The sequence below is a fragment of the Acinonyx jubatus genome, chromosome A2, assembly GCF_027475565.1.
Source record: "Acinonyx jubatus isolate Ajub_Pintada_27869175 chromosome A2, VMU_Ajub_asm_v1.0, whole genome shotgun sequence".
In the NCBI taxonomy this organism is placed as follows: domain Eukaryota; kingdom Metazoa; phylum Chordata; class Mammalia; order Carnivora; family Felidae; genus Acinonyx; species Acinonyx jubatus.
Window position 1 is genome coordinate 107754629 of NC_069383.1, and position 13636 is coordinate 107768264.

The window sequence follows — 13636 nt, forward strand, 5'->3', positions numbered from 1 at the left end:
TCAAAGCCAAGGGCACACTGCATACTTGTGAGTTTTCTGAATTATATTATTTTTATGTTGTCAGGTTTTATGACATTTGTACTTTGTGTGATAGCTCTGTTTAACGACTCAGTCTTCTATTTAAGTGGATTTGACGCCAAGTACTAATCTTGCCATGTCGACTGTAGTCCTGAATTTTAAAATTATAATCACCTCTTCATTGTTAGGCTTGAATTATCCCAAGTAATTCTTTTTTTTTTCCCAAAAAAGTATCGTGGTTGTTGTCTGCCTTGAGCTTTTACATGCTTGAGAATGTCTGTCCATTCCAATATATCCATGAACAATTCAACCAGCTCTACAATTCTTGGATCATACTTTCCTTCCTTCTAAACCTTGTAGATTTTGCTCCCTATCTTCTGGAATGGAATATGGATGTAGAAAATTCTGAGAACAACAGTCTCCTTCTTGTATAATGCATTAATTAGCTATTACTGCAGAACAAAGTAACCTAAAACTGAGCAACTGAAAACAGCATATACTTACTTCACAGTTTCTATGGGTCAGAAATCTGGGAACAGATTAGTGGGATGATTCTGGCTCAGGGTTTCTGTGAGGTTGCAATTCAGCTATTGGCTGGAGCTGAAAAATCTGCTTCTATACTCACTCATGTGGTTGTTGACAGGACTCAGTCCCCCACCACATGGGCCTCTCTAGAGGTTTCTTCAGTGTCTAATGACAGGTGACTTTCTCCAGAATGAGTGATTTAAATTTTTTTTAATGTTTATTTATTTTTGAAAGAGAGACAGACAGAGACAGAGACAGAGACAGAGACAGAGACAGTGTGGGGGAAGGGCAGAGAGAGAGGGAGACACAGAATCTGAAGCTGGATCCAGATTCTGTGCTGTTGGCACAGAGCCCAATGCGAGGCTCAAACCCACGAACTGTGAGATCATGACCTGAGATGAAGTCAGACGCTCAACTGACTGAGCCGCCCAGGTGGCCTAGCATCACCTCTTGAAGAGAACTGTATCAACAAATTTGAGTGCATATCTTGAAGACCGTCATGTACCATGACCTGTTTATCCTGTATAGAAGCCTGTCTTAGGAATCGTCACCCAGCTCTGTCTGGGTGTGATCTTCTGAGCGGCAAATCCAGATATTTTCTTCTACTATGTTTTTAGATATTGTTTCCATCACATTTGTTCTGACTTTCTTCAGAGAATTATTACGATACGTAGGGTTTCCTTTGCTTTCACATTTATCTCTGTAATTATTGGTTATAGCCTTATTGTTTTCCATTAACTTCTGTTAGTTTGGGTTTCTTTTAGCTTGATTTACCATATCCCAAACTGTTTTCAGTTGTGTTTGCTATATATGTGTTATCTTATATACAACTACTTGTATATAGAATGTATTAGCTGCTTTTAATAGGGTTCTTGTGCTCTATATTACCTTTATTTTTAATTTATTTTCTGGGCCCTGCCAGCTTTCTGTTAATAATCTCATCACCTTCTCTGGGCTAATTATCTCTTCTTTGAAATTTTGTACCTTTTTCTTGAGCCTCCTGCCCTCATTTTTTAAAAAAAGACAGATCGTGTTTTCTTTAGCTACTTTGAAATTATGGAAAACTACTTGTGTGAATTCTGCCATTGTCCGGTCAGGTGATTCATCTGTGATGTGTGCTTTTCATCTACAATTTGCTTACCTGCTCCTTTCCTCATCTCTAATTTTTTTGGTAGCATTTATGCCTGGATGATGCAGTGGCCCCAGTGGCTGTCATGGGTTAGGAGCATCAATCAAATTAACAAGTCGCAATGTGTGTTAGTCACAGTAGTCACTACTGTGTTTAGAGGGCTTTACAGATGGCTACAGGACATTTTGTGCAGCATACAGCACCTCTGCAGTTTTCGGCGGGGGGGGGTGTCCCAACAGCTATCCAGGTACACAGCTTATGCCCCCTGACCATACAGGATATGTGCAGCTTCTGTGCATGAGAGACAACATGCACATGGGCAACCTTAACACAAAAGCTACCCCCTCATTTTCTCACCATTTTAAAAAATATCATTCTGGCCATGGAAGTGCAAGGCCTGATGCCAACTCACAGCTCCCCCAGTCCAGGTACGGACCCATAGATTATGGGGAAACAGCAATGAAAGCAGACAAGACCCCACATATTTATCTTATGTCTATAATTCCCAAGGAGACGGTACTGAGGGAGGAGAAGCTTGAGACCATTTTCCCAGGTAGGCCAAGGGCAGTCCAAGCCCGATGTTATCCATTTACTCAGAGGATCTTGCAGATGCCTTTCTTAATATAACTTCTCTTTCCATGGAATTGTTTTTCTGCTGAAAAATACTATACATAGTAAGAAGCAGAGAAAGGGCTGCTCCCAGCTCCAGCTTGGGTTGATCATCCTCAATATCATATGCAAGAATTTGTGCCAGATCTGTTAGGCCCTTGACCCCCAGCCTGCATCTAACATTAGTTTTAAATTTCAAGAGCTTCACAGTCAGGCCTCCATATTATGAGCCTCTGTGTGCCGTGACTCAGTTGTATTTGCTCCCTCTCCCACCCTCACCCCCAGTGGTCTCCTTGGCCAGCAGCTGGGTCACTGGGAGAAAGGATAATTCATTTCTTTTCCAGCTCCCTCACTTCCCTGGCACTTTTTGTTTCTCTCTGTATCCAGCTCATGGCCTTCCATCTAGTTGGCCCGTCAGAGCTTCATTGGATGGGGCTTTCAGAGCCATGATGCTGTTTTCAGGGCCATTCATGCTCTAATTAAGATTAAAAAAAGACAGCGTGGCTTTGGACCCCAGGTCCTGTTCTTACTAGTCAGTTGGCTGAGGCAACATTTGTAGGAGACTAATAACACTTCGTACCTTGAAGGGTTGGTACAGGATTTCAACAAGTCAGTACCTGTGAAGGGCTTAGGGTAGCATGTGGCATACAGCAAGCCTTTGGTATGTACATGATTAAAATGTCATCGCTGATTCCTCCCAATAGCCCTCTAAAAGAGACAAATGTCTCCATCTCACTGTGAGAAAACCAAGGATGTAGAAGAAAACATAATTTCCCCAAAGCTACAGGTGTAAGGGGGAGAACTGAGACTTGCATCCTTGTTCACTTACCTCTACAGCACTCTGTCAAGAATTAACAATGAACTATGTTTTGTTCTTTTGAGGGAATTTTCAGGGAGACCAGAGAGTAAAACTGCCTTTCCTTCACAATTAACAGCAGTTCTTTTTTCTTCTTTTGCACCTGATGAATGTATTCTTAAAGCTATGAATTTTCCTCAACATTCTGCCTTGGCAACATCCCATAGGTATCATTCTGCTCATTCTCATTGTAGTTTGTTTCTAAGTAGTTTTTTAAGTTTATTTTTATATTTATTTATTTATTTTGAGAGAGAGAGAGCACAAGCAGGGGAGGGGTGGGGGGGAGTGGAAAGAGAGGGAGCAAGAAAGAAAAAAATCCCAAGCAGACTCTGCACACAGAGCCCAATGCAGGGCTCAAATTCACAAACCATGATATCATGACCTGAGCCAAAATCAAGAGTCAGGCGCTTAACAGACTGAGACACCCAGACACCCCTGTTTCTAAGTAGTTTTTAATTTGGGGTCTTAATTTTCTCTTTCATGCAGTTTTCAGGAGATGTGTTTTAACATTTCCGAAATGGATAGATTTTTGTCACTACTAAATCTGCCCTTTGCTGCAAATTTCCAATTTAATTGTATTATGGCCCAAAACTGTGGCTTCTCTGTTTCTGCTTTCTGTAAGTTATTGAGATTCTCTTCATAGTTAAACAGCAATTAATTTTCTCCAATGTTCCTTGACTCTTTGAAAAGAATGTACATTTTCAATATGTTGTAGACAGAGTAGAAGCTTATGGTTGTGTAATTCGCATCATAACATCTTTACTTATTTCTTTTTTTTTTTTTTTTGGTATGTCAAATTATAAGAGAAGTATATTAAAAATCTCCCAGTATAATGGTGAATTTGACAATTATTCAATCCATTTGCTCCTATAAGGTTTTGGGCATGTGGTTGGCCCCCAAGGATTTGTCCCATCTCTTCTATATGCTGTCACTTCCAAGTGTTTGGGATGTAATTGATGCCATAACACAGAAGGGCCATTATGGTCTCAGACGACCATAATGAGGAATGCCTTCCTCCTTGCTCTCATTTATTTCAGAATTTTGTACCCAAGTCAAGTGGAAGCCAACCAACTCTCTGCCATTCTCCTAGCTGTATAGACTGGGTCAGGTATGGTCAAACGATCTAAGCTGGTCCATGAAGAGTGTAGCCTAGGATTCTGTGTGTGTGTGTGTATGTGTGTGTGTGTATAGTTGAAGGTAGAAGAGATACCTTTCAGACAAGATGCTAATGAACTCAGAGATCCAAGACAGAAAGGAGGCGTGCAAGTCCTCCTGAGACCTAGGCTCAGAATTAGACCTTCACTTCTGCCACATTCTGTTGACCAGAGGAAGCAAAGAGCCAATTCAGATTCAAGGGGGTAGGAAATACATTGTATGTCTTGATGGGACTAGCTGCACAGACACATCACTGAGGTCATGGATGGATACAAGAGACACATGGAGGGGTGAAAAAGGGCGACTTTTGTAGCCAATCTATGGGAGGGGGAGGAGGGAGAAAATAAGGGTGTTTAAAAGGTACCAAAAATGTACCTTTTTTTTTTTTCTAGGTGGGGTCGCTTTTCTTTTCCTCTGCATCCTGGCCACCAAGGGAACATTTCCCAGATCAGAATTCCAGGCCTTCTGTGTTGTTCAGACAGTGTTGTTTATTTTCCTACATTCCACATGTAGAAAAGCCTTGGGACAGACCCAGAGAGGCTCCTCTGAGCTAAGGAACACCACCAGAGTGGAATTCAATTCACCACTGGAGCAGAATGTTGAAAGGGGAGACTTGCCTTCCCCCTCAACGCATGGAGGCAGCAGAGGGTCAGACTGAGGCTCTCACGGAAAGAAATAGCTAGCCTACCCCCGCCTCCCTTCTGGAGTTGATCTTTCCAGAAGCCAGCCATGGAGGTTCTGAGGGTAATGGAAGTGCCTGCTCAGGCGGAAACTTAAAATTATGCAGCTGCTCCCCTGTCTATGAATAGAGCCCTTAAGTCACCTGGGAACAGATTTGCCTTATTATCTTTTGAGTTTCCTTAAGTTATATAAATGTAAGGCAAGTCGGCACTATTTTTTTTTTTTTTTTTGAGAAGTGTGTCAATGGACCCTCGTTTTCTTTGGCTTGGAAATTCCTACCCCTCCAGAGTGTCCTGAATGTACACAGTGAGGGAAGAGATGGTGACAACTTTGCACAAGGGCTACCAGCCTGCTGGGAAAAGGGGTTTCGGACTCTGAGCTGCCCTTTTACTGGAAGCAGACCCTCTCATAGAGACTGGTGTGTCGCCCCCCCCGAGCCCCTTTCCTCTCCACCTCACCACCAAGGATAAGGGTGCCAAAGGCCATAGAGAGTAATTCTCCAGGAGAGGAGGGCAGAGTGTGGCTGGTGGGTGGCTGTCCACGCCATGCCGGCCACAGGTTCCTGCACCGGCTGTGGCCTCTCTCGCAACTGTCCATTCAAAGAGCTGTCAACCTAGAGCCCAGGTGGGAAACGCTGTCTCTGCACGGCCCTGAGGATTGATAGGACAATTTGGACAGGAAGTTCTCAAGTCTGAGATGCAGAATCTTTGTTAACTGGGGCGAGCAGGGGATTAAAGAGCCGTGCTACCTGTTGGGCGGATTGGCTGAGGTCTTTGCATTCAGTGCCAGTACTCCGTGCAGCCAGCCTCATGTGGAGGCCCTCCGTCCACCTGTGTCTCCGCAGTTCCCTGGGATGCCTGAGAGCAAAGGGTCAGGGGTATTCCTCCGCCAAAAGCTCCCAGCCTCCTTTAGATCAGGGCCCAGGGCCTGGCAGGGCCAGAGGACTCCTGCGCGAATTCAGTGCATTCCGAAGCCTGTTCAGGAACCCATCTCCACTTTCCGTGGAGTAGCCCTGCAGGGATACGCTCCTTTGGGCTGGCCAGCCCGGCTGCCTCCTCGATACCCACTGCGACGGGGTCCGGGCACGCACTTCTGAGGCCGGCCACCAGGTGGCAGTGGGCCTCACGGGAAGCGAGCCGCGCGGGTCTCTGTCTTCCCGCCAGCTGCGCGGGCGCAGGTGCATTCCTGGCTGCCCGCTGCCCCGCGCACCTGCGCGCGGGTAGAGGGGCCTCCTCCACACGGACCCTGCGCAGAGCGTCCCCTCACGCAGTGACTCCACCTCTCCCAGTCTATGAGTTCCCCTGAAACAGTGCAGGGAGGCCGACACGGTTTCGCCGAGGGGAATGGCTATGAGCACACAGTGTGAACTGTGAAGGTTGCGGCCGAGATGCCTGGCGTGGACACAATGATGATAAGAGGCGAGACGCACTCTACTCTTAAGGAAAACCGTGGGTCAACTACGGAGAACCCCCATCCTGGGTAGCAATGCTTGCCGACAGTTGGGAAGGGTAAAAAACTCCAAAGGCACGGTTGTAAGGAGGGCGTGATAGATACAGTGCACGGGCCGCGTTGCATGTATTGACCCATTGAAACCTCACAACAGTCCTCCGATTCTCCAAGCTGCTTTGATTATTCCCATGTTACACACAAGGAAACTAACTGAGGTCCAGAGAAGTTGTGACTTGCCTGAGCCCACATCTCAGTAAGGGGCCGTGAGGCAGAATGGATGTAAAGGAGACTGGGCTGGAGGGAGATGGGTAGGAAAGCGAGGACAAGGATGCCTGCGGGGGACAGCATGGGACAAGCCACCAGCATGGGATGGGGCTCTCCCCAGGGGTCTGACCGGGGAGGCCCTTCTTCCCCTTTGCAAACAGGTTTAGACCACCCTCCCCTCCCAGCCCACGTTCTCAGAGCCCTTTCACTTACCATCGTTTGCAAGGCTATATTCGTGTGATTTTCTGATTAACGTCTGGCACCCTCTCCTACCACGACTGTAAGTTCCATGAGGGTGGGGAGTGTGCTGTGTTTTCACCATTGTGTCATCAGTGCTGAGCACATGGTGACCCGTGGCTGACACCCATGAGTGGTAGCAATGAAGAGGAACACAGCAGAAAGTTCAACCTTGGTAGCCTGTGGGGGCGGGGGTTCTTGGGGGTGCTGTTGGCACAATCATCTCTTTTGTGTCAGTCCCTCCTTCCATTTCAGGACCCGACTCTGTCCCAGTAAAGGCATATGTCCTTTCAATACATAGGAGCTGGAGAGATGCTCATCGGTTCTAGAAAGTGTTAAGACGAAAAGCATGAAGGAGGTTGATGATATCTTTGAGGCCACATCCTTTCTGCTGCCGCCTTAGCTGCTTTCCAGGTGCGACGTATCTAAGTGTAGCCTCATCATTTCACTGGAATGGCTGTCTTGGGGAATGTGACTGGGAGGTGACAGAGCAGGCCGTGTCCCTAGCGTAGGGGGTGGGGGGAGGGGGAATCGCTCACTACCACATTTCTGAGCCTCCACACTTTCCCTTCTCCTTCCAGGGGCCAGGTAATGGCCTCATAAAACTGGAGCCCGTGCTCTCGGATATGGTTCTTATTCACTGGCAGGAATGATTTCACTGACAAGAATGTCTTATCCCTCGACCGTACAGGTGTTGTCTGCTGGTGAAAGACGCAGAGTAATAGTTATTGGAGATGTGACTGGTTTCTGCAAGTTCCAGTATCCAATTTGGGAGACCAGGAACTGACGATCATCAGAATTCTGCTGGTTTTATTTCTGTTTATCTTGCAGTATTATTTGTGCTTCCTGTCCTTAACTTGTCACGTGTGAGAATCTTCTGCGAGGAGGCCTGAGTGTGCCCCTCCCTGCCTGTGCCTTTCCTCCTCTTTTAACGGCTGCAAGGATTCGTGTCTAAATAAAATCAACCAACAGGAATGAGTACATACCACTGCTTTATGAATCTGACAGGTGATAGTAAAGGGCAGCAAACCTGTAGAATATAAAACCTATAAAACAGGCCTCTGAGCACCTCTCTTTTGTCAAGTAGGGATGAAGGATATCTATAGACTTGGGGAAGAAAACTCAACCAGTCAGGGAGTGTGGGTGAATTTCTTAGGTCTGGCAGAGAAGATGTTTATAACACACACGGGACTGAAATTCTAAGTTGCAAAAATATCAAAGCTGGGCTTGGAGGAAGATCTTGACTTTTCTCCATTTACACAGTCTGTGAATTTGGGATTATCCTGTATTTATCCCAGTCACTGGGACACAAAAGACACAAAGCCCGATTCTCAGGATAAGCAGAAAGAAGACGACTCTGGAGTCTTCTCAGGAGTGGGATTCTGGGACACCCCCCCCCCATAGGAGTGGGGCTGGAGCTGGAAATTTTTGTCTATCCCACCAAGAACTTTTGGGCCAACACAACCCAGGCACACTCAGTCCCCCAGTGGCCCAGCAAAGACAGCATGAACACTTAATTCCATCCACAGGAACCACCTGGAACAGACTTCCTTACCTGCCTGCCACTCTCACCTGTGTCAAAGCTGATTCTTCACCCAGGCTCATATTTCCTTTTCAGCCATTTCTGCATATTGGATCAGTCAACTGATCTTATTATCTTGGCTCAACTCTTGGCACTGTGGAGGAATTTTCACACTTTCTGGCTTTCTCCTCCTCTTTTTTTCTGTCCCCAGAGAGAACACCTCAACCTAGTGTTGACTCCCACAGACCCATCAACTAGTTCTCTGTTGGGGCCCACCCAACCGACCTGTCCAGAAGGGGCAATGATTTACCCTTTTGGAGCAGTGAGAAGGGGTGCCTGGGAAGCAGAAGAGAAAGGAGGGTGGAAGAGAAGAGGTAGGTAGGACTCGAAGGTTGCCACTATTCTTCCCGGACACAGCTAAAGTGCTGCTAAGGGCTCAGATCTGTTTGTAAATCTGTGACATGATCTGACAATTTGAGCATGGGTTATGAGAAAGCCTTTTCACCAGGTCCTTTAAATAGTAACACTATGAAAGAGAGTCACCAATTCAACCAATGAAAAATATCTCTGAGGAATCAGATTGAATAGAGAGAGCAAGAAAGGAAGTATGAACAAATGTAAGTAATGGCTTCAGAGAAATGCACAAAAATATTGCTTTTGTGTTTTTTTTTAAAGGACACTATCAACACAATTGCTAAATTAGGAAAAACAAAAGCTCAATAGGTGGGCTGAAAAATGGAATGAATATAGGTCAGATTAGTAATCCAGAGAACCTAACAGGAATCATCCCAGAACATGACCCAAGAGTACAAAGAAATAACATGAAATGAAAGTTAAGGGATTTGGAGGACAAACAGAAAAATTGCAAAAGGCATCCAATAAGAATTCTAGAAAGAGAGAGTAGAGAATGGAAGGAAAGAAATTTTCTAAGAAATAATAGAGGAAATTCTCTCCAAACTGAAGAAATGATGAGTACTGAGATTGACAAAGCCCTTCAAGAGATCAGCCTGATAGGAGAGCAGTATCTTCAAAGTCCTCGGTGAAAATCACCTGGAACCTACAACTGTATACCAAGCCCCACTATTGTAAAGCCATCGTTCATTGTGAGGGCAGAATAAAGACATTTTCAGCATGCAAGAAGCCAATTTAAGACCCACAGATATTCCCTAAAAAAAGCCAAGTGCTGGAAGATTAGTTCTACCGAGAAGAAAAATGACATGCACAAGAGATGGGGTACAATAAACACTGCATCAAATAAATGATCAAATAAAACAGTAAAAACTGCCTTTTACGATTAAGTGTTGATTGTTTGAAGGAAGAAATTTTGAATAGCAGTGCAGGCGCACTATTTGGAAAGCTGACAGTGTCCTCAAATACTAAATATATGCACACCCTATGATCCCCAATTCTTTTCCTGGGCATGTATGTTTCCTGTGAAAATTAATGAAAGGAAACCTTGTTTCAAATGAAGTTGGGAGGCCAGCAGGGGGAGCTTTCACTGCCTACCACTCCTTGTCAACTGCAGCCCCACCCAGCAGGAAGAGAGGTACCTTGGGAGTCCATGCTCTTTGCTATTCTTTTACTACCCCAGCAGATGGAAGAAAGTTTTTCCCCCTCCCTCAGCAACAGCCCAGCCAATGAGAGATTCAGCCAATGAAAAGCCACTACTTTGAACTCCCAGTTTATGCCAGTGGACTTTTTGTTTATGACAGCCCCGCCCAACTCCATCCTTTTCTCTGTAAAAGTCTCGCTCTCCTTTGTTTTCTGTACTGCTGTAGTTTGCTCAGATTTGAATGCCCTGCCATTCCCGAATAAGCCCATTTTGCTGGTAATATAACTGCCAGTTTATTTTTAAGGTTAACAACGCAAGGGGAATGCACAGATATCTGTACCAAAAAGATTAAGTTCGTAGCAGCATTATTTGTAACACCCGCAAACTGGGACTGACAAATGTTCGTCAACAGAATAACTTACCAGAGAGTTATAGGATGGAACACTAGACAGCACAAGAAAAGCAGCACAGCTACATGCTTCTGTGGAGTCTTGGAGGCATAATGATGAACAAAAGGAGTTAGACACAAAGGAATAGATTCTGCGATGGCAAATATAGAGAGTTAAGAAACAGGACAAACTGATTTATGGTGACAGGCTTACCTGCGGTAGGGGGAATTGACTGGGAGACCACCAAGGCTTTTGTGAACAACGGTAATATTCTGTGTCTTGCTTGGGGTAGTATTTGTATGAGTGAGTTTTCCTTGGAAAAATTAATTAAGCTGTATGGTTATATTTGGGCATGTTGGTATATGTATGTTATACTTTAATGACAAGCAAAATAAATGACCTATGGAACAAAAATTTTGGGGAAGTGGTCAGTGTTGTAAAGGGAAGTAGAACTGTTGTTTGACTTCTTGTGGGAGTAACTTAGCTACTGACAGTGATTTTTAACTATAATTATACATTTAAAAAATTGTTTTTAATTTGAGAGAGAGAGAGAGAGAGAGAACACGAGCAGGGGAGGGGGTAGAGGGAGAGAGAGAGAGAGAGAGAGAGAGAGAGAGAGAGAGAGAGAGAGAATCTTAGGCAGGCTCCACACTGAGTGCAGAGCCCAACTCAGGGCTCAATCCCATGACCCTGGGATCATGACCTGAGCCAAAATCAAGAGTCAGACACTCAACAGACCGAGCCACCCAGGCTCCCCTTTAATTATACATTTTTAAAAGGTGAGATAATTTAACAAAGAAAATTCAATCAGTATAGCAAAATGTAAGAAAACGGGGAAAGAAAGTTTAAAAGCATAATACACATAAAACAAACAAACAAAAAGGAATGAACAGTTCTCATATCAGTCATCACAATAGATGCGAATGGTTTAAACTCATTAATTAAAAAAAAGACTTTTGTTGTATAAAAATACAGACTGCAGCTGTATACCCTTTATGTGAAACACATATCTTTGAGATAAAAGAAACAATCCAGGAAAAATGAAATCAAAGGAATGAAAACGCTAATAAAACAAAGAAAGATGGTAGTATTAAATTCAGATGAAATAGAAGTCAAGGCCAAGGCATTTATAATAAAAGAAGCGGATATGTCATATTGAAAAAAGAAACAATCCACAGGGTTACTAATGATCATTTTTTATTGCACTTGAAGCATAGCTTCAAAATACATAGAGCAGAAACCTGATAGAGTTACAAGTACAACAAACCAAATCCTAGTATCTTATTGGGCAATTCTGACAAAACTCTCATAGAAATAAGTAAGTAAAAAGAGGATTTGCCCAAAACAACAAATGAGCTTGAGCTAATCTCTCTCTCTCTCTCTCTCTCTCTCTCTCTCTCTCTCTCTCTCTCACACACACACACACACACCCTTCTGATCAGCTAATGGAGATTATAGGATTCTTTGAACCATAAATGGAATATTTTGAAAAACTGTGTGCAAGGCCATAAAGGAAATCTTAATAAATTCCCCAAATCTGCTATTACTCAGGCTACAGTCCCAGAATGAAATTCAATAGAAGTTAACAAAGACATTTTAATAGCTCTTGAATTAAAGGGAAAATAATATCATGTAATGTACAAACTATTTATGTCTGAACAACAACAGAAGCACCATATCACAAAATCTGTGTTTTTCTGCCCAAGCAGGACTCAAAGGAAAAAATATAGCTTACATTGTGCACTCATTAGAAAACAAAAAAAGGTTGATGATAAATGAACTAAACTTTCAAATCAGGAAACTATGTTTAAAAACCACTGAAAAACCTCCCAAACAGTAGAATGATGGAATTAATACTAAACTAGAAGTTGATATACTACAAACACAAACAATGCAGTTGATCAGTGAAATAGACGTTCCAAGGGACGACAGAGGACAGCTTGGGAAAACGAGGCTCTATGCCGATCTTGCTCATAAATATAGATGCAAAATTCCTACATAAAATCCCATACAGGTTGGAAACCTGAAAGGCAACACAGAGGACGCAGGGTCACCCAGCAAGGTCACTCTGTCTACAAGTCATTCTGTGCTTGTTTCTGTCTGAATGTATTTCTCCCTCTCCCTCTATCTCTGTGACTGTGCACACGTCTATTTTTTTATCTTTTCTGAGTTATCTGTTCTGAATATGTTTATTTGCAAGACTCTAGGCCTTTCTTTCCTTTTTCCTTTAGTTTTACATTTTTTGTTTCTTTATCCTTTTTCCTTCATTCTCTCCCTTAATTGATAAAAATGCAAAAAGTAAGTGAATGTTATGCGTCTATTAATCAAATGTGTTCCTTGTTTTAATTTTAAGTCAGACCATTTTTATAATATTACCTTTTATTTTTTTTTTTAATTTTTTTTTTCAACGTTTATTTATTTTGGGGACAGAGAGAGACAGAGCATGAACGGGGGAGGGGCAGAGAGAGAGGGAGACACAGAATCGGAAACAGGCTCCAGGCTCCGAGCCATCAGCCCAGAGCCTGACGCGGGGCTCCAACTCACGGACCGCGAGATCGTGACCTGGCTGAAGTCGGACGCTTAACCGACTGCGCCACCCAGGCGCCCCTATAATATTACCTTTTAAAGTTAAATTGATTTTTTACTTTTTTAAAACATCAGCAAATGCAACTCAAAAAATTAAAGTGACTGAGTTTTTACTTTTTTAAAAATTAGCAAATCCAGGGGCGCCTGGGTGACTCAGTTGGTTAAGCGTCTGACTTCAGCTCAGGTCATGATCTCTCCGCCTGTGGGTTTGGGCCCCGTGTTGGGTTCTGTGCTGACAGCTCGGAGCCTGGAGCCTGCTTCGGATTCTGTGTCTCCCTCTCTCTCTGCCCCTCCCTTGCTTATGCTCCATCTTTCTCTCTCTGAAAAATAAGTAAACATAGCAAAAAAAAATTTTTTTTAAAGTTAGCAAATCCAATCCATCAGTTTATTAAAAGACATCTCCAGAATGCAAGTATGTGTTAAACTTTAGGGAAAAAATCTGCCAATTTAAATCACTGTTTTATTGGAATACAAGAACGCATAATTATTTTCATAGAGAACAAAGACATTTTGAAAATATTCCACATATGTACTTTCATGATTAAAAAAACACAAAGCTTCTAGCAAATTAGGTTCTTTCATAATACGATAAAGGGCATTGGGACTCTATAGAAATCATCATACTTGATAACGAAATAAAAAGAAACAATATTACTATTATTGC